Consider the following 20,836-nt stretch of genomic DNA (forward strand, 5'->3'; position numbering starts at 1 on the left):
CCTGTTACACAGAACATTGCTTTTAGCTCTCTCAAACTCAAAATTACAGGAAACCAGTGTGAAGCATTTTGCAGGTAATAAGTAAACTAAATATTCACAAAAATTGGTAATTCACTTTTAAATACCTACAGTTTGTTTCCATTTTCCATTGAAATTTTACTATCCATACACTGGTTAATGTGATATGAGCCAAAGAAGTGTTCAGTCATGGTATAGCAGTGACATGATTTGAGTGTGTTAGTGCAAACTAATTCTGAGTATCCAAATATGGATACTCTTGGCTGTGTAGCAGTCTTACTCATGTGCTGCTCATACAGGAAGCACATTTTAATTAAAAGAAAAATCTGAAATTAGTTGAGCCATGAATTTTGCAACATTAGAATTATGTACTTAATTCTATATGATATCGAATGAATGGTTAGCATTCCCTGCAGCAGTGTACTCCCCAGCAAATCTCATTATAATTATTACAAAAAACAAGGATTACGGGCTTTAATATTTTGTTTAATACTGAGACTCTAATGCAGCAGTCAAAAAGCTCAAATCCCAATCTGTCCACTGCCCTCCACTGATTTAATGGCAGGTCTCTTAGAATCTGTGTACATTCCATTTTCAATCCACAACATCAAGGAGAAAAGTTGATGCATGGGTAGATTTAACTATATATGAGTTTCATTACCTTTAGATTTGTCATGCTGGAAATCTTTTCTACCTACTCTGAATTTATACCTATTTACTCACACCAATGTGTATGGCTCAGCTAGTAGGTTTGCAAGGCAACATTCAGTTCTTTACCCTATACATTCTACTGAAATAAATTGCATTTCTGAACCTATAACCCAGCATATCAATCTAAACATAAATGCTATAAGACAAATGCAGCAAACATTTCTTTGGTAAATAAAAATATTCAAAATAAAAAAAAAAAATTAACAGTGTACATAACTTTAATTAGAATGTATTTTGATATCATTTACCTTATTGAATTGTTAATTTTTTCAAGACTTATATGTGAGAAATTAGTGTAATCCATCATGATCATGATGGGGTAAAAAGGTAAAATAAAGGTTTCTAGTTGTGTAGCAGAAAGACAGATCACTGAATTTTATGAAGGCTAAAACATTGAATTATTTGTGTATCAGTGAAGTTAGTTCTGAAGAGTTTTATTGTTTTTTTTTAATTGTTTTTTTTTACTTTCACCTTCATGTGTATTTTGCAATCGGTTTATAGAAATATACATTTTGAGATTATGAAGAAAAAAAAAGACAACTGAGTAATAAAAAGATGTCCTTGCTTGATGTTTCTTTATATATTTATATATATATATATATTTAACATTAGGGAATATATTTCATTTCCTTTTGTCAAATATACAAGTTATAAAGACAGTCACCCTTTTCAGAAGACTTTACTTTTAGTTTAAGGAAATCCCTAATTGACTGGGAACTTGAGATATATGAAGTTACTAGATTTCTGAGGGCTCAGTACACTTAGGTCTTGGACCTCTCAGTTTCCTCTGAAGTAATAGAGAATACAAGGCTTTCAATTCTGTATGAGGTTAGGACCTACAGCAATGCAGTGGAGCAAAGTAAGAACTGGTTATAAGAACACCAAATGTGTTTGCCTTTACCATCTGGAATCCTAAGCAAAATAAAAATACAGAACTCTAGGCAACACTCTTCAAAATAATAAACTACTGTATGCACAATATGGCAAAAACAGTCAGATTTTTACCCAATAAGATTTTGCCAGTTGCAGGTTTGCTATACACTTATCACATTTTAAGCCATCTCACAGTTACGTACATCAGCCATCCAAAGTAGTAAAATACGTTCATTGTAGACAATACTCTTAATTTTATGATATATGTCTGTGAGGAAAGTTAAAATTCATGTAAAGGCAACCCAGAACATTGTCTGTGATAATAATTGTATGACTTATGTGTGAGAGAGAGAATATGAATATATTCAGTGCATTAATTTTCAAGAATAAATTCTCTCTGGTTTAACAAATTACTTTCTTGCCTTCATCTGTAAAAAAGGAAGTGACACACATTCACTAATTTTCCTCAAAGATTAGCTATGTTAAATTTAAATTGCCTATTTTAGCTATCAAAACATCTAAAAACTGAAGAGTACATTCAGAGGGACAGTAATCTATGCTGTGTCATTTCAGTTTCTGCTGCATGATTCGATCAGCTCCATATGTATCCAGAATACTCTCTCAGTGCACAGGCAAGAGGCATAGACTTAAGGAATTCAAATTGTATTTTGTTGAAAAAGACAATAATATTACTTTTAACAAATTCATTACTACTGATTTTTGACCTCTAATGCTCATGACTAGCAACAAAAAGTTATGAAATCCATAATGCAGTAGCATAATAAGGTGACCTGATGCTGTCTAGTCTTTTCTATTGTCAGGGACCATGCTGTGTAAAGCTGCTGCTTTTGTTCATCGCCTTTTTTCACTCCAGCACTCACCTGTTCATTTCCCTAGATAACAAATTTTCTCATTACTTGCTCTTTTTATATCAAATCTATCACAGGTATACCTACACAAATGTTTTCCTGTGAATATCCTTCTGCTAAGTTCAAGTTCTTTATAGGTAATTGTTAAGGTTTAGCTGTTTTTGTTTGTTTTCCAGTATGCTCAAAATTAGTTATATGCCCTTCACAATATGTCAAGAGCAAGGAACAAGACAATAAATAAATAAATAAATAAATTATTTTCTGGGCATGTGCATAAAAATGTGTCATTACATATGGTACTCCTTCCTCAAGTTCAAGAAGGATAGGGAACTGCTTGAGAGTCCAGCACAGAGACATAAAGATGATTAAGGGAGTGCAGCATGTCCCTTACAAGGAAAGGCTGACAGAGATAGGTCTCTTCAGCTTGGAGGAGGCTGAGAGGCAACCTTGATAATGTTTATAGATTATAGATGTGTAAAGATTGAGTGTCAGGAGGATGGAGCCAGGCTTTTCTAAACAACATCCAAGGACAGGACAAGGGGCAATGGATGCAAGCTGAAGCATAGGAGGTTCCACATAAACATGAGAAAAGCTTCATTTACAGTAAGAGTAACATAACATTGGAATGGGCTGCCCAGAGAGGTTGTGGGTGTCTTGTTCACTGGAGACATTCAATAGCTGCCTGGACACATTCCTAATGTAGGTGTTCCTGCTCCAGCAGTGGGATTGGAGTAGATAGGAAGGAAAGGAAGGAAAAGAAAGATTAGGAAAATATGTCCTTCAATTTGTGGTATGTCCTTCAATTTGTAGTTGTGTCTGTACAGTGAAACAGCTCCTTGACCAGCCCCTAGAACAGGTGCAAAGCAGCATTTGCATAGCTGGCAGTAATACAATGCCTACAGCTTGTTTGTTATTTCACCTCTATGCAGCACAATTATGTCAATGTTACAATTTTCTATGCTGATTTTTTATTTTTTCATAGAAATTTTGCTTTCAGTTTTTCTGCATTAAAAAATTAAATTAAATTAAATTAAAAACAAGAAAAAAGGACTAAGGAAGATCCTCAGCAAATAGAAACTGACCTTGCACTCTTGGCAGTTTAGCTCTACTGAGGACTGTGTCCCTACAGGGTAGATCAAGATTAAATTCTTCCTTTATCATTAGTGTGCTTTTCTATTGTATAGTTGGGTGTACAGTGCAGATGCACCATTGAATGTTGAATGCTTGATAGCATTCACAGAACTGGGGTCCAGTAGATTGTGACTTCTAAATATCCTACAATATAAATTATTCCCCCCCCCCCTCTCGACTCCTTTTTATCCATTTTTTCTGGTTTCTTAAGCTATTGTTTCTACTGTTTTCTTTCTTTTTAATCAGGATGTAGTGAGAAATGCTTTCCCTTTCTTACTAATATGTGTGCTGTACCCAGAATACACAAGGCCTGGTAACTAATCCACAAAGATTACTTTGTCAATAGAGAGATGTCCAGCTTGTATACCACAGCCAAAGAATGTTTAACACAAAATCGTTTGCTTCATGGAGGGAATAATGGAAGAATGTCAACAGCTGTGATCATTTATTTTACTAGTCAACAGTCACAGAATGATAAAATAGTTTTGGCTGGAAGGGGCTGGGAGGTCTCTAGTTTAACCTCCTGCTCATAGCAGGGTTGATCAATTTGCTTAAGGCTTTGTCCAGCTAGGTAATGAAAAACTCTGAGGATGGAAATGCTACAGTGATAATATTCTTCCTCAAATGTGATGTTCTGGTGGAGAAATGTCTTCTGCTTATATCCAGTTTGAGTCTCTTATATATCATGCCACAGCCTCTCACTATTCTGATATTCAACATGCGCAGAGTTTGCCTGGATCTCCCCCGCTTGTGCTGGACAGTGGCTGGGCACCTTTATTTTAGCCGTATTGGCACCAGTCCTGAAAACACTACTTGCAGTTCAAGGGCTCCCATTCCACCACCTTGGTGGCCTTCCAGCGGTGTCTTTCCCATAACAGAGGGACAAGTGTGAATGCAATATCCAGATTCGGTCTAGTGGATAGAGTATAAAAGTACAGTCTCTCACAGTGATTACGTCTCCACCCTTATGCATGAAACTCAGAACACTGTTGTACTTTGCAGCCAGGGTGCAGAGTGCTATTTTCACCTTATCGTACTGTGGATGGCTAGACTAGATGTTTCTACTAGATGATCCAGCTCTTTTCCAACTCAGTGAGTCTATGATTCTACTACTCTCTATTGGAGACATGGTATCAAAGTGGATGGCTTAATCAAACTTTACTACTGCATTTTTTTTTTCCTAGAAAGAATGTAAATCAATCCTTGTGTTACACTGAGAAACTGTAATCACTTTGCAAGTGAGTCTGTGCCAGTGGTGATATAAGTTTATTTCCATATATCAAGAGATGCTTCATTACTTCTACATCACGAACTCCATGATCTTTATCTAGATATTAATTCATAGTGATCTTTACATATCCATATCAGTTTCACTATACTACTTTATTTCACTGTTAAAAAAATAAATTTTTCCCATATAAGAATATAACTGTTTTTTATTTTATTTTATTATTTTATTTTATTTTATTTTATTTTATTTTATTTTATTTTATTTTATTTTATTTTATTTTATTTTATTTTATTTTATTTTATTTTATTTTATTTTATTTTATTTTATTTTATTTTATTTTATTTTATTTTATTCAGTTACCTACATCTTGTAAATTCATATCCTAACTACTTCACTTCTTTTGTCTTGTTGTTTGTTCACTTGCCACTCAAAAGACTGATCAAAACCAATAGCATTTGCTAAATTCTAAGAACAGCATACAAACTAAAATTTTTATATTAAAGAAAACAACAATAACAATAATAAAAACAGCAACAAAAAAAAAACAATAAAAAACCACTAGCATTGTACAAATTTGTACAAATGTAAAATTGTACAAATATTTTTTTATAACAGTAAGGCCACTACTTTATGTTATCAGCTCTAAAAATGACAGTAAAATCAAAAGAAAGGAACATTGAAACAGAATTATCTTGTACCTTAAATATGTCTACAGACTATAGAAAAGTAGTCTATGCTAGCATTAATAAATAAATAAATAAAGTATATATTTATGACTTACTGCATCAAAATTGATGCCAAAACCTTGATTTCTTAGGATCCATTTACTGCAGTGAGGGATCTCTGCCTCAACTAGTATTAATTTTACAAGTATACTCCTGTAGTCAGCATAGTATACAAACTACATCACAGAATTAATACTAAAATGTAGCCCGTCATCTTTAAATCTGTTATCTGAAAGAAATTGTTTTCCAGAACACATTTTGAACTGCCACTTTGAACAGTTTGTCAACTTAAGTTCCAATGTTTCTTCTTTCCGGAACATCATATGTCTATTCTCTAAAGCTGTGATTTAAAAAGTTAGGTTGTGTTCCTTTAAAGTGACAAGCCTTTAAAACTACAGAGAAATCATATCATTTATGATTGTCTTCACTTTTTATTTGTTTGACTCAAATAACTTACCGTAACAACTTTATTCATATAGATTCATCATTGCAGAACAGAATCTAATACTTGAATGAACTTCTATTAATTATCCCTAAAGATTCTCCTGCAATTGACAGTGAAATATAAGCAAGACGATGTCACAAACATTGTGAAGTAGTGATGTGAGTGAAGAACTGTCACTTAATAATTATCAAACTCAGTACCATAGAAGATAAAAACAAAACAAAACATAACAAATCACATTTGTTTGGATATTGATGTTGCAAAAATATTGCAAATGTGAAAATACAATGCATCAGTTGGAGATGAAGATGTGTTATTGCTTTACTATGTTATTTCTTTTGCTAAATATTTTTAGTATCCATCATATTTCCTTTCATACTTCAAATCATCTAAATCAATGATAAAAATTATTCTGAACTGAATGTGTGAAAAAATTCTTATTTTCTGTTTTTTTTCAGTATCTGGGTTGTGTGTGCATAGATCATTCTACAAGGAAGGTTTATTTTCAGAAAATTCTATAACTGTTCAAAAAAGGAAGGCTGTGGTGAGTCTTGGAACATAAAGACAAGTAGAAAAAAAATGTGATTTTATCAAATAGTTACCAAAAAAGGGGAAAAAAAAGGTTAGTTATTATCTCCTTGTTCGTCTAGCAAACCCTTCGATTGTTTCTATGCAGGCATGAGTGACCTGAAAGCTGTCAACAAGCTTCAGGAAATTCATTTCTATTGCCTTTCTTCAAGAAAAACTATCAATGCAATTGACTGGAGGATGTGAATTGAGTATTCAGTGTTTTGACCATTATTCTTATTTATTGAAGATTTCTTTTTAGATAATTTGAATTAATAAATACATGGTAAACTTAGGGCCATTTAAGAGAAAAACAATTAAAATTTATGATATTACAACTATCATGAATATCAGAGGAAGAAGATAAAAATTCCTTCTTCTTTCAAGATTTATAATTTTTCATCAGCTGTGAAAAATTTTAAACCAAGAAATTGTAAATGGAAAATATAATCTTGCAATACTACATACAAACTAGAATGGTTTGTGCCAACAAACCATCTTTTCATGTCACAGACTGGCACCAAGAATTTAAAACAGAAGTAAAACAACGCGCCAAACTGTGGAACTCTGAAGTGCAAAATTTTAGTTCATCTTTAGTACACAAGGGCAATGTACACAACTTAATGTGCTCTTGTCTTCCAAAATATAAGTATATATAAGGAGATGTTGATTGATTTATTTGATCATGTTTACTTTAACCATTTTTTTTCTTCTATTTTAAAAGGGAGCAGGGGGATCCTTGTGATTTATTTCTAGCAGCTAAGATCACTTAAATTAATATTCTTTAAAAAAACGAGTGAAGATCTTTTGTCAGTTTTGACTTATTTAACTAGGCATCAAAAGATGGTGATGGTATATTCATCAGTCAGCTAACTCACTACTATGCCATATATTTCAGTTTAAAAGCAAAGGACCATGCAGTACCACACCTTTAAAAAGAACACACATCATCATTAGAAAAGTCATGGATTGCAGCATAAAAAACAAATAAATAAATACACAAAGAAAAATAAAAAGTAAAATCCCATTTTAATGCCTGTGAGAAGTAGAACAACGGAGGAAACACAACTTCATATTTCCACAGTGTCTGATCAAGATTTATACTGGAGTTTACAAATCTACTCAAGAAATGAAAATCTGAAGTTTTATCACCTATCTGAACTTTTAACCCCAAGGATGTCAAATAACTTTTACCTGAATCAAACACTGTTGTTTGTTAAATCTTGATGTTTATCGCACTGGACAATGTTATCAGAACCCCAACAGATAATTAAAAATTCCAGGCATACGGATTTTAAATGCACTCTTATTCTTTATTCTGATACAACATCTATTTAGATAAATATATCTAAGGTTGGCATAAAAACCAAACCCAACAAAACACAAACAGGTTTACAACAAAATATCATTATTTTTTGTTTTTCTCGAATAACAGCCAAATACTCCTGTGTCTGCTTTTGTGAAGTATCCTTAGAACCTTCAGAACTATTTCTAAGGTCTTCTACGTTCTGTCTGGATTTTTTCTTTATTTTACCTAATTATTTCTGTTATATATCTGTACTTTGTGGAAAGATACTAGTGGTTTTACTAGACAAATTATTGTAAGAATATATACAATCTCCAACACTTTAATCAGTTTTCTCAAATCATTTGACAGGTTAGTTTTTGACTGCAATAGGTGTTTCTTATCTGTTCCTGAGGATTCTAGATCTTTTTTTTAACCTTTGTTTTTCAATTATTTTAAACAGGTAGACTGAATAGTTCTTTCTCACAGCTTACCTGTATTCTGACCTTTTGCTTTTATTTACATGTGCAAATAGTCATGAATAACCTGCATTGTTAATAAACCACTGCCATCATTTTACCAGAAGTAGAAACAGGTGTGTCAAAATAATTCAGAAAAAAATTGCGTATCAGTGATTGGATATTCCCATAGAAGTATTTTCAAGTGAGATAATGGCTCTTTTAAGAGCATCAATGTAAAACTGCTGCTTCTGAAAATATTATTGCTATTTATTTCATATTTTTTCTGTTATATGAACACAAAATGAGTCAGAAGCTTGAAACAACCCAAGCTGCTCATTCTTCCAAGCAAGAGAATAAATAAATTCGAAGTGGTATGTGTTGAAACACTTGCTTTCTCTCTCTGCTGTCCTAAGGAAAAGAGTCTGCTGATGAATAATTATATTGCTGAACCCACCTAAAAGCGATATCACCAGGTATAAATATATTTGACTAATCTCCTGGATTTTGAATATCCTTGTCCCATCTCTCCTCTCCACTTCTCTCCATCTTCCCTCCTTCCCTCTCCTCCCTTCCCCTCCCCTTCTTTCATATCAATTCCTCACATTTTCTCCTCATTCTTCATGTGATTACTCAATACAAAAGAGTAATCTACAGCTATAAATTATAATTCAGACTGAAAATATAGTTGTTAGTGCAGATATTCTTAGTTCAAATCACAATGCTCACCACTTCTACCGTTCCTACAGAAACAAACACAGACTTGCAGAATGTTTTCTATTTTTGCTCACATTAAACTCTTTTTAAAAAGTAAACATCTTTTCCCTTGGAGTATTTCTATAAATTTTAATATCCACTACTTTTACTATATTTTAGAAAAACATTCTGTCTGAAGACCAGTTTCATCAATTTACTGTAAATTCATACCTCTGAATTCATCTAGTTGATTTAGAACATTAGAACCACGTTAGAACATTAGAACTATATTAGAACAGTAGACTATATGTTATGCATCCAGGGAATTCAGATTAGATTTTAAATACAAGGCAAATTTCAGCAACATTTTATCAGGTTCCTTCCAGTCATTGAAATAATAATGAAGAAAAAACTAACTTATTTACAATTCTTTAAGTTACATAGAAATTAATAATATGGGAAGCCAGGCACAGTGTAGATGATAGAATCTTGCATGACAACACACCACTTAATAGGATTTTAAACTCTTCTAAGAAAGAAAAAAAAAGTCCTACAAGAAAATATAAAATATTTAATCGATTACTTTGTGCAAAAAAATTGTTGGCAGAGTGGATCAAGAAGCAGTAACGTTAATGAAGAAGCAGTAAAATCTTTGAACTACACATAAAATTTTCCAGCCTTACATGGCCGTTCATAACTTTAATTTGAAATTCTGACAATGAATTTTCATGAATAGTTTCCCTCAACTTGGTTGTGAATATTTATGGAAAAAAGTCATCCTATGTAATGTTTACAAATAGATTCAAATTTTGAAAATATGCAGATGTCATTAAGAAAATAAATAATCCAGTTGTCCTCCATGTATGTGAAAAATATTTAAACTAACTGCCAACGTCAGCAGTAGCTGCCCATAGATAGGAAAAGAAGCAGAGCAGCAGAAAAGTACCTGAATATGAGCATGTCATCTAGTAAATTAGTTTTCTTAGGGAATTCCCTACAGAAATGCACATTACATGGAAAATGATAGGTATAACCAGACATTTTAGCCTAATCTATCATATTATCGGCTTCAGTGAGACAAAATGTGGTAACTTTCACCAGTGACATAGTTGATGGCATTGAGCACATCCTCAGTAAGTTTGTAGAATGACACCAAGCTGAGTGGTGCAGTTGATACATTGGAAGGAAGGGAAGCCATCCAGAGGGACGTAGACAGTCTGGAGAAACAGGCCCATGAAAACCTAATGAGGATCAATAAGGCCAAGTGCAGGGTACTGCACTTGGACTGAGGTAATCCCAGGTACTAATACAAACTGGGAGAAGATCTCCTTGAGAACAGCCCTGAAGAGAATGACTTGGGGGTCCTGGTAGACAAGAAGGTGGACAAGAGCCAGCAGCCCTGAATGCCAACTGTGTTCTGGGCTGCATTATAAAAGGGGTGGCCAGCAGGGAGAGGGAGGTGATTGTCCCCCTCTACTCAGTTCTTGTGAGGCCCCATCTGGAGAACTGCATCCAGGCCCGGGGGCCCCAGTACAGGAAGGATATGGAGCTCTTGGAGCGGGTCCGGAGTAGGGCCACTAAGATGATCAGAGGGTTACAGCACCTCTCCTATGAGGAAAGGTTGAGGTAACTGGGATTGTTTAGCTTGAAGAAGGCTTCAGGGAGATTTTGTTGCAGCCTTCCAGTACCTGAAGGGAGAGTATGAACAGGAGGGGGAATGGCTGTTTACGAGGGTGGATAGAGATAAGACAAAGGGGAATGGTCTTAAACTGAGACAGGGAAGGTTTAGGTTAGATATTAGGAGGATGTTTTTCACACAGAGGTTGGCAACACACTAGAACAGGCTGCCCAAGAAGGGTGTGGATGCCCCATCCCTGAAAGCATTCAAAACCAGTCTGGATGTGGCTCTGGGCAGCCTGGTCTAGTGTCTTGTGACCCTGAACATAGCAGGGGGGTTGAAACTAGGTGATCATTGTGATCCTTTTCATACCATTATATGACAAACTTTTATATTCTATCTTGCAAACCTGAGTTCTTGAGATGGACGGTTACAGACCATCAAGCCCTTCAGGTTTTTCAGAAGAGATGGGCAAGGAAGAAGAGGTCTAGTAGTCATTACATTAAAAAAAAGTACATAAATAATAAAAGGAGGATTAATGAGAATCTCTTTGCTTTATTGGATGTGGTAGAAAACATGGAGGTAAGAAATTAAGAAAAGTCTGAATTACTTAATAACTTCTTTGCCTCAGTCTTTATTAGTAAGACCACTTGTCCTCAGGATATTCAACCTAATGAGCTGGAATGAAGGTACAGGGAAAAGACTGAACCACTTATAATCCAAGGGAAAATTATTAGTGGCCACCTACATCACTCAAACTCACATAAATTTATGGAGCAGGATGGGATCAGCTCAAAGCTACTGAAGGAACTCCCAGCTGAAGATGAGTCAGCAATGTGCTCATGTAACCAAGAAGTACAGTGGAATCCTGGCCTATGTCAGAAACAGGCCCACACCCCGGGGAAGGGGAGGAGGGGAAGGGAAAAAAGGAGAAGGGAGATGGGCCGAGGAACAAAACAGCAGCAACAATCTGAGGAGAAAAGCTAATTTACTAAATAAGATATCAGAAAGGAAAATAACACAGTATAATACAATATAATTGGAATTGAAGCTAATGAATCAAATAAAATGAGCAAGAGAGAGAGTGTCCGATAAACCGAAGGCCTTACGTTAATGCTGAAGGCGGACGGCTGCAACAAACACCCATTGCCAAGATCAATCCCGAAGGGAAGAAGAAAGTCCCGTGACCACAGACAGTTTTTATCTTTCCCTCTGAGCATAAACATGTAAAAATGCAAAGCATTGCAAAGTCCTCTGGGGAAAATAGTTCTTCTTCTCTTCTGAGACATGTACACCCAGAACTATTGATGATCCACGGAGCTGGAGCATTAACTCTTTAACTCTCAATACACCACATGATATTATGATGTGGAATATCAATAATAAAACAAAAATCATAAAACCATAACAAAATGATATGAAAAAATGAGAACAGCCTCACAGAAATCAAGATCTGTTTTACCAACATAGCAGCCTTCTGTGATGGTTTATGTTTGTCAGTAGACAAGGGTAGAACCACTGATGTAATCTATCTGGGCTGCAGTAAGGCCTTTAAGATCATACCCCACAACAGAGTTCTCTCCAAATTGGAAAGATATCGATGTGAGGGGTGGACTGTTTGATGAACTGGTTGTGAGACTGTACCCAAAGAGTGGTGGTCCATGGCTCAACATCAGGATGGAGATGGGTGATGAGTGCAGTCTCTCAGGAGAACAATGTTCTTTAATATCTTAATCAATGACCTAATAGAATGAGTGCACTCTCTGCATATTTTCAGATGATATTTCAGATGAAGTGGTGTGGTGTGGTCTACACACTTGAGGGATTAGATTTCATCCAGAGGATCCTAGACCTCATGAAATATAACAAATACAACTGCAAGGTCTTGAACCTGGGTTGTGGCAACCGCCAGCATCAATACAAGCTGGGAAATGAAAGGATTGACCACATCCTGTTGAAAAGAGCTTGGGGCACTGGTGGATAGCAAGCTGGACATGAAGGGTGCACTTGCAGTCTAAAAAGACAACTCATTCCACTCACTATCATTCTCTAAATCTGTATGTTCAACCAGTTTTCATTTCACCTCACTTTCTGCTCATCCAACACAAATTGCAACAGATTGTCCGTGAAGATATCATGAGAGACAGTGTCAAGAGCCTTACTAAATTATAGGCAGACAACATCCACTACTCTTCCCTCAAATATCAACTACCTACTATTTAATCATGGACATTTTTCAAGTTGATTAGGCATGATTTCCTCCAGGTGAATCCACCCTGATTACTATTATTTCTTTGTCTTTCATATGCCTGGAATTGGTTTGAAGGATTTGCTGCCTTATCATCTCCCCAGGAACTGATGTGAGGCCCGACTACCCTCTTGTTCCCTGAATCCCCTTATCTGCTGCTTTTGAACATTTTCTTTCCTCCAGACTTTTGGCATCTCTCCCAGTCACTATAATTTTCTAAGATTATTTGGAGTAGTATTGAAATAACATTAGACATAATGCAGTTCCCTTAGAATTCATAAGTACATCTCATCATGCTCATGGACTTATGAATGTTCAGTCTTATTAGGTTTTACACAGTCTGATCATATTCAAACAGTATTATGTTTTCCCTGTTCAAGACATCCCCCATACTTAGCACTATCTGGTATTTCTAAAGCTCAATATTGTTAAAGGGTCTGAAATAAAATAAGGCATATGATATCTCAGCTTTTTCCATGTGCTACCAGGTAACTGTCTTACTCAGCAGTGAAACCACATATTGCACGATAATCATTCTACTGGTGATGTTCTTAAGGTCCTTCCTGTCCCATTTAACATATCTTCCTAGATCATATTCTAGCTGGGCTTTGACTCTCCTACATGATGCACTGCATACCAGAAAATGTCGGTACATTAATCACTGGTTACTTGAAATAGTTTCTACCTTCTGTAAATACATTTCTTATGTCGAAGTTCTACCAAGGCTTTTTCCCTGTTCATCTATGCAAGCCCTATCCTGTTGGGATAGACTGCTTTAAATTTTTGAGGTTATCCTAAAATATCAACCATCTTCCATGGATTCTTTTCTTCCTCTATGACTTTATCACATTTTCTTCAAACAGTTTTGAAGAAGCCAGAGCTTGCACTCCTGAAATTTAGAGTTACAAATTTTATTGTTGCTCTGCTTCATCCTCTTGGGATCATGAATGCCACCATCTCTTGGTCACTTCAGCCAGCTTTTGACCATAACCTTTAACCAACAAACCCCCAGCAAACTCTTCTTTCTTTGTGAGCACAAGGTACAGCAGAGTACCCCTCCTCATTGGGTTCACTATTACTTGGGCCAGAATATAGTTATTGATGGTTTCCATGAAAATTCTGTTTTTTTGTTTTGTCTTGTTTTATTTTGCTTTGTTTTGTTTTGTTTTTAATGCCCCGCTATTATGTCTTTTCAGCAGGTATTGTGATAGATGATGTTCCACTGAGGATTAGAACATCTAAACATGAAGCTCCTTCTTACTGTAGAAGGCCTTATCTGTTGTTGTTTTTTTACTAATCAGGGAAAAGGTAACTGGCTGTTACCTTGCTTATAGAGACCAGCTCTTTATTTCTTATACATAAGCTCTCAGATGGCTCACCATCAATTCCCAAGCAGGGCTCCCTAGCTCTATTTGCTCTTTCACATAAATGGCAACTCCACCTCATCTTCCTTCCCTGACTATTCTCAAAAGACTATCTTGCCTCCACTGTATCACCACCCTCAAAAAAACAAACAAACAAAAAAAAAAACAACATCCCACAAAGATCACAGCCCACTGTGATCTAGCCCATATACAGATGTGTAATCTTTCTTTTCCCTGATTCACGCATTAGTGTGCAGGAACATGAGAGGCACACTGGCATAAGCCTTTCTGAGAAAGTTCCTGGAGGCTAAAAATTATGAATATATCGTGAAATTTTACACAACATTTTAAATGTAATTATATAAACAATGTGTGTTAGACAATTTTCACAGAGATGCAGAATATATTGAGGCAGAAAGAGACCTCTGGTAGTCATTTGGTGTATTGCCCATGTTCAAGCAGGGCCATGCGTAGCCATTTGCTCAGGGTGGTGTCCAGGACTTTGAAGATCTTCAAGGAAGGAAGCTCCTCAACTCCTTTTGGGCAATTTGCGACAATTCTCAGTAATCTTCACAGTAAAAAGTATTTCCAGATATTCAGAAAGAACTTCCAAGTATTTCAGTTTGTTCCCATTGCCTCTTGTACTGTCACAAGGCAGCTAATGAAAAGAGCCTGACTTCATTTTATTTACACCTTCTTTTCTTGTATCTGTACACTGATAGGTTTCCATCTGGAGCCTTCTCTAGAATGAACATTCCCAGCTTTCTCAGTGTTACATCATATAAGAGATGATTCACTTATTTCACCATTGTCATAGTACTTCACTGTACTCAATTATGTTTATGTCTCTTGTACCAAGAAACCCAGAACTGGAAACAAATAATACTCTAGGCGTAGCTTCACCAGTGTTGACCTCTTGGCAACACTCACCCTAGTGCACCCCAAGAAGATGTTGTCCTTTCTTTGTATCAAGGTGACTTTTCTGGCTCATGTTCAACTTTGACCATGTGCTTTTCTTCAAAGCTGTTATCCATCTTGGTCATTTCCAGCAGGGTATTCAACAAGTGCTGGACTCTGCACAATGTAAACTACATTAAGTTTCTGTCAACCCATTTCTTTGACCTACTGAGATCCCTCTGGGTGATGACACTACTCTCTGGAATGGCAGTTACTTCCCTCAAATTTTGTGTCATCTGCACAAGTACTGACGGTTCACTCTGACTCATCATCCTGATCATTAACGAAGACATTAAACAGGACTAGACTCAACATTGGCTCATGGCATACAACTCTAATTGCTGGCCCCCATCTAGACATTGTGATGCTCATAATTACCCTGTACATCATGTTCAACAAGTTTTCAATTTATCTCACTGTCTTGTCAATGAGTATCAATTCTGAGACAACGACAAAGGACTTATTTCAGTGCATGTAGGCATTATCTACTGCTTTCTCTGTATCTATCAAACCTGTTATTTTATTGCAGATGTTCAAGTTGATCAAGTTCTTTTGATATCTTTTGAATTTACATTAATTCCATGACTGTGCAATTTCTCATTCTGTTCATATTTCACTTTCCGAAATTAAAAAACAAAGAAAAAAAAACAACAAAAAACAGAAATGCTATTAAGAATTTAATCAAAAAAGAGGTAACTTCTACTGCAAAGTTTCAGATATTTACTGAGCAAAGTCAGTTGTTAACAGCTCCAGTGTGTCCCAAAGGAATAATTTCTTTATTACTAAAAAGTGTTCTTGCTGTTGTTGTAGACGTTGGCTTTTCTCTTTGTTTTTCATGAGTTCGACAACAATGCTATTTGCATAGTAAACATATTCATAATTAATTTTGTCTCCTGAAGGATTTCAGTGAAAAAGTCCACTAGTTATGTTTTCTTATGAACTAGGACTAAAGGTTAGGCTCTGAATGCAAGCTAAAAACAGTCCTTAGATATGCAAAATTTCCAATCAGACACATATAGCCTTCCTTATGAGATGCACATCAGAACCTTTATAAAATACAGAAAGAAAGGTTTCTGTCTGCTTGCATCTCAAAGGTAATATTTTTACCTACAAACACTTTTCAGGCTTTTTGCAAAGCAAGTTGTGATTGCGTACTGAAAGTAGCAAGACACTCCTATCTCATATTGTGCAAGGTGAAATGGAGGCACAAATGAAGCTATATAGAATTTAACTTCTATGTATTTTCTTTTTTTTTCTTTTTTCCCATAAATAAATATTTAATAAGAAATAGGGACTGTTCCAGAAATGTCAGTTTTTCAGTGTAATCAGTTTAACAAAAAATGGGCTTGAGCAATATTTTGAAACAATATTTTATGCTTAAGACAAAAAATTATTGGACCTGAAGGAAGAGATGTATTCTATAGTTCAGTATTTGGTATTTCCAGCTATATTGCTAGAGTTACTAGCACAGACTCCTTCTAGATTGAAAATAAGAAAGCAGAGAAACAGGGAATAAAATATCTTAAAAATCAGAATTATGTAAAATCTAACATGCTTGATGATGATTACATATTTCACTTTTTAGGGAACAAGTTTTCCTTGAGCAAATGGATATTTATTTACCAGTTTAAGTTACCATCTACAAATTAAATATTTCTGTAAACATGAGGTTTATTCCAGCATAAATAGTATATAAAATGGAACAGGATTGTTCCTGGGCATAACTGTCCCAATTGTATGTAGCTAAGACATATGCACTGTAGTCAGTGCTATGTAACTTATTCAGTTCTTTAAAACTTCTGAACTGATAAGGCTTATTGGTTCAGCTACAGCATCTAATGATGTCATAGACAGTGGAATTGAGTACACCCTCAGCAAGTTTGCAGAATGACACCAAGGTGAACAGTACATCAATACACTGAAGAGAAGGGGAGGGAAGGGAAACCATTCAGAGGAACCAGGACAGGCTGGATAAGTGGGCTGCTGTGAACCTAGTAAGGTTCAACAAGGCCAAGTATAGGGTGTTGCACTTGGGCTCACGCAATCCCAGGTATTTATACAGACTGAGGGAAGAACTCTTGAAGAGCAGCTTTGTGGAGGAGGACTTGGGGGTTCTGGTGAACAAGAAGAAGCTGGACAATATCCAGCAGTGTGTGCTTCAGCCTGAAAGACCAACTATATCCTGGGCTGCGTTAAAATAGGGGTGGTTAGCAGGGAGAAGGAGGTGATTGACCCCTCTACTCAGTTCTTGAGAGGCCCCATCTGAAGTACTGTGAACAGCACAAGAAAGAAGCACAACTCTTGGAACAAGTCCAGAGGGGAACCAGTAAGATGATCAGAGGGTTGGAGCACCTCTCCTGTGAAGAACGGTTGAGGGAACTTGTTTAGTTTAGTTTTGTTGGACTTGTTTAGTTTAGAGAAGAGAAGGCTCCAGGGAGACCTCACTGTGACCTCCCAGTACTTGAAGGGAGAGTGTAAACAGGAGGAGGAATGACTGTTTACATGGGTTGATAGTGATGGGACAAGGGGCAATAGTATTAAACTAAGGTGGGATTTAGGTTAGATGTTAGGAGGAAGTTTTGCACTCAGAGGGTGGTGATGCACTGGAGCAGATTGCTCTGAGAAGGTGTGGATGCCCCATTCCTGGAGGAATTCAAGGCAAGGCTAGATGTGGCTCTGGGCAGCCCGGTCTAGTGGCTGGCAAACCTTGCCCATGGCAGGGAGGCTTAAACTAGGTGATTCCTTTTCAAACTATGCCTTTCAATGATTCTATGATAAAATTAGAAACAAGTCTATTTAAACAAAATTCTCCCTTTTTTTCCCCTGTGATAGGTGTTTCAAATTACAGTGATACCTCAAATTGTTTTTTGATTTCTGGCATTTGTCATTTTTGTCATGTTATAAAAGGTACCTACAGTTATGCTTATTGTATGTAAAATAAGACCATGCATAGCTTCATTTCTCAGGAACTGCAGTGAGGCTTGTAAACAATGGGTCTTACAGTCACATCACAGTCTGCTGTGGTGACAGTAAGCTAATTTCGAAGTCTTGAGAATTTTGAAAATGTTTTGACAAGCAGAAATGAAAGCTTACAAGCCAGTTCCACTTCCATGAAAAGTGTCACAATTTTTTGTGATATGCATTCATAATCACAAATTTCTTCTCATGAAGGGGAATTAGCATTTCTGATTTATTTTCCATTACAAAGAACTGTCAGGTTTTTAAAATGCTATGCTTTAGTTCTATATTCACTTAAGTACTAAATACAGTGAAGAATTTATATCCAGATATTGCTGTACTTTATAACACGAACTGCTAATTTCATTTCTGAGCACATTGTTACTTGCTTTATTCATCATGCAAATAGGCATCTACATACCATACAAAATATTAGATAATGTAATTTTCACAATGTGTTAACCTCAATTTAGTCTTTGTGGTTTACTGTGAATAAATCATTCCTCTTGCCACATTACTGATTTATTTCTGCATGGATGGTTCCAAGTTCTTTGGGTTCTGTGATCTCTGATGCAATTCTGAGAGACTGAACATGTTGGTGTTGTATGGCACACAAATGACCAGGTAAGGTAATAGTGTCCTGGGAAGAAAGACAGCTGGACTGATTAGCAGAGCTTTAAACTAGATTTGATGGGAAAGGGGATGTAAATCTGAGTAAAAGGAAAGAGTCAGGGAGCACTTTCATTTTAGGAAATAGCAGAAAAGAACATTAGAGTCATACAAATGGATTAGAGAGAGCTCTTCCAAGAAGGAAATGCAGATGTTGGCCCAGATTAAGTGTCTCTACACCAATGTATGCAACATTGGATGGAAGCCATGGTGCAATCAGGAACCTATGACCTAGTTGCTGTCATGGAAGTGTGATGGGATTAATCACAAATCTAGAGTAGTGCAGTTAAGATCTATATGTTTTTTAGATGAGATAGGCAGCGAAGGAGGTCATGTGTGGTGCTGTCATCTATGTTAAATGAATAGGTTGCAATGATCTGCCTTTAAAAAAAAAACAGCCATGATCAGGTTGAGAGCTTGTGGGTAAAAATTTGAGGCCACACCAATAAATAACATCTGGTGACTGGGATCTACTACAGGCTATCTGACCAAGGGGAACCTCTTGATGAGACCTTCTTAATTTATCTACAAGAGGGACTGTGCTCACAGGTTCTCATCCTGATGGACAGTTTAAACCACCCATGTGTCTTCTAGGAAATCAGCACATTGACCTGTGAGTAATCCCAGGGACTCCTAGAATCACTGAGGACAACTTCCTGGTCTAAGTATTAAACAAACTGACTGGCAAAGAAGTATTTCTGGACTTGGTGCTCACGAGTGCAGACATTTTGGGCTCTAGTAACCATACCCTGATCAAGTCTCTCACCTTGAAGAATCTGTGCCTGGAAAAAAAAGCAAAGTAATAACTCTCAAATGCAGAATAGAAAATTTTCATCTGTTTAAGGAATTAATGGGAGACAACTCCTGGTAAACTGCGCTGAAACAAAAGAACAGAACAGAGTCAGCAATCTTCTAAGAACACCCTTCTGAGAGCACCTTTCCCACTATAAGAGACCAACCAGAGGAGAAAAGAAACCAGCAAGGCTGAAGAAGGATCTACTGGTAAAATTGAGGGATAGGAATGAAGGCTGCACAGGCAGCAGGAGCAGGGACATGTGACCTGAATACAGGGATGCTATGCAGATGTGTAGGGAAGAGATCAGGAAAACCAAGGCACTTAACTTGGAGAGAGGTGTAAAAAGTAACAAGAAAGAATTCTACACATACAACTATCAGAAGAGGCAGGCCATGAGTGTGTACCTCTTCTAATAAATGAGAAGGGAGAACTGGCAACAACAAACACTGAGAAGATTGTGGTTCTAAACAAGTTCTTTGTTTTACATCTATGTGTAGGAAGATCATGGAACAGATCCTCCTGGAAGCTGTGTTAAGGCACATGCAAGACAGGTAGCTGTATAACACAGACAGCAGTTTCACTAAAAACAGACTGTGCCTACCCATTCCAGTGGCCTTCTATGATGGAGTGACAGCATCAGTGAATAAATAAAGAATAAATACTGTTATCTACCTAGACTTCCACATGGACTTCTGCCACCGCATTTTGACTAAATTGAAGACAGATGTATAGGTAAGATGTAGATGGGAAAATATTCTGTAATGGAGTTGCCATATGACTCAGGGACCATAAAATTTGAGAAGAGAAGAGAAGCAGAATATGTTTATATACTTCTTATTCCCCTTTTCTTTTCTGAGCAGTAGAAGTAAGAAAATCTTAAGATAGCAAATCTTTAAAGATGAACACCCTTACATGGTCGATATAATAAATAAATAAACAAACTGATTAAATTAATTAAATTAAGATAATAACAAAAAAGGAAAACTTCCTAAGATTAGAAAACAAACAAAAACAGTACAATTATCTGAAACAGTAATGGTTGAATAAAACAGAGGTACTAGCTTGTTCCTCAAGACAGCCATAGCAAAGGCTCTTTAAAAATTTTTTAGCAACTGATAAAATGTAGTCCAAAAATTAAATCAAGTTTTTCATTATACTGTAATATGTAAGGAGGTTCCAATGAAATAAATTAGTAGATTATTTGATCCAAATGATCC

The sequence above is a fragment of the Cyrtonyx montezumae genome, unplaced genomic scaffold, assembly GCF_038088225.1.
Source record: "Cyrtonyx montezumae isolate F1298 unplaced genomic scaffold, pur_monq_1.0 scaffold_29, whole genome shotgun sequence".
NCBI lineage: Eukaryota > Metazoa > Chordata > Aves > Galliformes > Odontophoridae > Cyrtonyx > Cyrtonyx montezumae.